Here is a 4,617-nt window from a genome sequence, read left to right on the forward strand (position 1 = left end):
ATAGATAGATAGATAGATAGATAGATAGCAAGGGCTGTGACATAGACTGTTGTGTGTGTCAGAGAGGGGAGCTTTATGGAAGACACTGGAGGAGATAACCTTTGAGCTGAGCCTTAGATAACAGAAAGGAAGCAGTTGTGGGAAGATTGGGGGACAGTGATCATGAGGGGACTGTCAGTCAAGCACAGAAGGTCGAGGTGTGAGGGTAGAGCCATGCATAAGCCCCTTCAAATGTCTTGGTGGGAAACACTCTCCCCCCATCCTTCTTTGGCGTAAGACAGAGACAACTAGATACTCAGAGACAGACGACATCCAGGGCCAGACATAAAGCTACACAGATAAAGGATAAAACAGAATTTACCTCACATAATTTCCCTCCTAGCCCTTATTCCTCACCGGAAGTCTGCCATGAAGGAAGCCCTCATGCTCCAAGTAGAGGTTATGCTAGTGAGATAAGGAGATGGGGACGAGATGGGGACCAGATGGGAGTTGTTTTGGAGAGATAAGGCAAAGGAAGGACACTGTTATTTTCTGGTCTTCCTGGTTTATGTTAGTTCTTAGAACTCCCTCTCCATTTTGGGGTGACCCCAGTGTTTATGCAATCCTGGAGAAATCTGGATTCTGCAGGCCTATTGTTGAGGGCTGAAGGCCATGAAGCAGAGCTCCGTAACACAGGGACGAATGTGGGGGAAGGAAGACTCTAGGCAGAAGACAGGTGGAAAGAAATGGGAAAAACGAGGATGAGGTGAGGAAGACAGAAGAGTGGGAAGGATTTACAGGTAATGTGGCTCATCCTGTATTTTCTCTGCCATGGTCATGTATCATGACCACCATCCTCTCCCTTCAGCCCACTTCTTGGGATCCCTGCCCAAGCCCTTCAGCGTGTGGTCCTCTCCTCCTCCTCGCAGTGCTCATCTCCCTCCTCAGCTCCAGAGGTTAACTGGTTCCGGTTGCCCAAGTTGGACACCAGCCAGATGCCCCTCCCAGGAGCAGGGTTCCTTCCTCGAGGAGGAGGGTTCCTTTCTCGACAGCTCCCCTAGAGTCTGATCAGCTCCCGCAGGCCAGCCCTGGCCTGGCTACCCAGAGTGCCCTTTCCAGACTGCAACCTCTGCATCTGACAGCAGCCAGCACAAATTGAGCAGAAAATCCAAGCAAGCAGGACACCATCTTCCCCCCAACAAGGCGTGGCCAGATCAAGACCAGCCCAGAGCAGGCCCCGCCCCCGACATTGGCCCCGCCCCTCCACCGGCAAATCGCAAATCACGGGGGAGGGCGGGGGAGACAGAAGCTAGGCCTGAGGGCCTAGCCGGCCAAACTAGTCTACTACTTCCTCCTCCTCGCCCAGGCCACCTTGAGGTGCATGGGACTGTTTAGCTGATTGATCCGGCTGGAGTTGGCTTTGGGCCTGATCCTGACTGGATCACTTCTGCTCAGAACTCTTGCCCATCAGATGAGAGTTTGGAATTTATTATTATTTTTTAATCTTTTATTTATTTAGTACAGACTCGTAGTGATCCTCCTGTCTCAGCTTCCCTAGTGCTGGATTTACAGGCGTGCCTGGTCTTGGTGGCAGGCTGGGAGCACCTAGAGTTCCGGGTCCCGCACCTCATGCGGTACTAGGGATTGAACCTGGGTTCTTACTCTTGCCAGGCAGGCGCTTAAACCAGCGAGCTATCTCCCCAGCCTGAGAGTTTGGAATTTTACCCTCAGGTACTAGCATTGAGCCAGGCCTGGGTGCTTTAAGCTCAAACTGTTCTATATCCCACTTATTGACTTCTGGGGTTCCATCTCACTCTTCCTTGCCCCAGATTTTTATTTTCTTCTTTCTGGTAGTTGGCTTCTCCAGCCCCTTCCATCAGCACATCTGAAACCTTACCCATTTCATCTCCCTTTAGAGATCTGAAGTTGCACTCGGAAGGAGTTAGGGCTAGATCTAGATTTTGTGGGACCCATTTTAAGAAAAAGAATATAAAAAACGAGTATAAAAATTACAAATGGGGGCCTGCCCAATAGCTCAGTTGTTTCAGTGCCTGCTGAAACAAACCCCTCAAGCTCAAGCTTCTGTGGTCCAAACCCAGATAGTCAAGGCAAACCAGAAATGCCCTAAAGGCATCTTCGGGCCTCAAAAAAAAAAAAAAATTACATATGAAAGTATTATTTAGAACAGTGGAGGGGTGGGAAGCATTGGCTTAAAAAATTAAACCCAGAAATAGCAACAACATTAAAATTAAGGGTCTCACTATGTAGTTCAGACTGGACTTGAATTCACTGTGTAGCCCTGGCTGGCTTCAAACTCGCAGTGATTCTCCTGCCTCAGCCCCCAAATGCTGGGATTACAGGGGTGTACCCCCAGCTTGATTTTTTAAATGCTCTTTGAGCTACTTTTTCCAATGTTGTGTTCATTATGGTGATATGAGCTTTTGTCCCTAATCAGCAAGATGTTTGAAGATTTTCTAATGAACTTGCTTAAGTAATCCACTCTTCACTACTGTGTAGTTTAGGTTGGCCGTGAACTCACTATGTAGGCCAGGTTGGCCTCCAGCTGGTGGTGATCCTCAAGCCTCAGCCCCTGAGTGCTGGGGCTACAGGCATGTCCCATCATGCCCTGCTCTCAAAAGCCTTTATTTATTTACTTTTTGTGGTACCAGGGAAAAGCCATTTTTTATAAAGATTTATATTTCACACAGACATGTCTGCCATTTGTAGTGGTTTTTTTTTTTTTTTTTTTTTTGCGGAACCGCGGATTGAATTCAGACCCTTGTGCTTGCCAGGGAAGTGCTTATTCTACTGAGCCATCTCTCCGGCCCAGCCATTTGTAGTCTTACTACAGATTTGTACCCCACTTATAGGAATTCTGATACTTGCTAATTTATATCATTACCATAAAAATACACAAATGGTATATTTTTAGTATAGTTAATGGATTGTGGATAATATTGGGAGGAGAGAATATCAGTTTTGATATAAATCAGAGCCTCTGCTTCTGGTCTCTAATTTTCCACAGCCAATGCTTCTCTATCTCTGTCTGTTTCTGTCTCTGTCTCTGCCTCTGTCTCTCTGCACGGGGCATTGAACCCAGGGTCTTCACACTGACTTACATCCCCAGTCCATTTAAAATATTTTTATTTTGAGACAGGATTCTGCTAACCTGCTGAGTTGCTCATTCTGGCCTTGAATTTGAGATTGTGCTACCTCAGCCTGCCTAAGCACCAGTGTCACCATGCCAGGGCCTCACATTCCACAATCGGGAGAACTTTCCTCATGCTAGACTCTGGCTGTGCATAGCTTAATTTTGCCTTTTCTCTATTAGCTGCATACTATTTGGGCTGGGCACTGTAGGGTCCATGTTGCGGTGGTTCCTTTCATTCTATGCTGTTCTTTGACAACAGCGGGTAGTCAGCAGAACAGACGTTAGGAGTGTTTCTATAAAACCTTCCTACAGGGGCATAGTTATTAATAAGTATATGTAGAAGTTACTAAAAATACATATTGTTGCCTTTTATTAATTATTATTGTTGGCTATCAAATTTTTCTCTGGTTGTGTGTGGTGGCACATGCCTATAATTCCAGTACTTGGGAGGCCGAGATAGGTGTATCACCATGAGTTCAAGGCCATCCTGCATTACACAGTGAGACCCTGTCTCAAGAAAAAAATTTCCCCCCTCATATTTAGCAGCTTATATAAGGCTCTATGTTTATTTATTTTTTGTCCTGACAGCTGGCTTTATTCAGGCCCCGGTCAGCTCTCCCAAAGGGTTTCCCAGCGTCACTTCAGTCTCCTGCAGCCACCGTCCAGCAGACCTCTTCCTCCTCTACTGTCACCTGGGCACCAAGTCTGTCCAGTGGCCTCAACCAAGACTTCAAGGCATAGCCACTAGTTTAAAGGTGACCTCAGGCTTGGCAGGAACCACATGAACAAAGTCTTGTAGAGCACAGCTCCCTTTGGCAGCCTGGTGACCAGGTCCACAGCCTCCAGGTTGCTGGGCTTGGGCACATAGGCTTCTTTAGTGCAGCAGACTGTCCCCTCCTCCAGGGCGTACAGCACTTCCTCTTCCCCAGGCCCACGTGGGCAGCTGGGTGCCAGCCGAACTGGCGCTGCGTCCCAAGGGTGTTGCCAGCATGAATGTAGAGACCTTCCACTTTCTTCACTCCGAAATGTTTGCTTGAGAACTTCCCACCCAGGTTTTTGGAGCTGCCACCCATTTTCTTGAACATGTATCTGACAGCAAGAGTTGCAGCTGGAGGAGGGCTCAACAAGGCTGAGACCACAGAGCACGTCCTCAGTGTCAACACCATCGCCACCATGTTTGCCACCCAGCTGCTTCTGGTCTTTTTTTTTTTTTTTTTAAAGACTCTGTGTTTAACCCAAACATTGAAAAGAAAATTAGCAGTTTAAAATAGCACACACATTTATTTTTTTTCCATAATTTTATTGAGAAACAAATAGCTAAATAAGCACCTATTCCACTGAGCCATCTCCCTGGCCCATAAAACATGTGAGAGGGCTCATCAAGTTTCAATCCCTATTTGGGGATGTATTTATTTATTCATTTAGCAAAACCAGGGATTGAACTCAGGACCTTGTGCTTGCCAGGGAAATGCTTATTCTTTTTTTTT

At 46.9% G+C, this 4,617-nt stretch overlaps 1 pseudogene; it reads right to left on the bottom strand.

Moving 5' to 3' along the window:
• Positions 1-3,723: 3,723 nt before the first annotated feature.
• Positions 3,724-4,306, bottom strand: LOC101571095 (annotated as a pseudogene).
• Between the last annotated feature and the right edge of the window lie 311 nt (positions 4,307-4,617).

The sequence above is a fragment of the Octodon degus genome, unplaced genomic scaffold, assembly GCF_000260255.1.
Source record: "Octodon degus isolate 3935 unplaced genomic scaffold, OctDeg1.0 scaffold00098, whole genome shotgun sequence".
NCBI lineage: Eukaryota > Metazoa > Chordata > Mammalia > Rodentia > Octodontidae > Octodon > Octodon degus.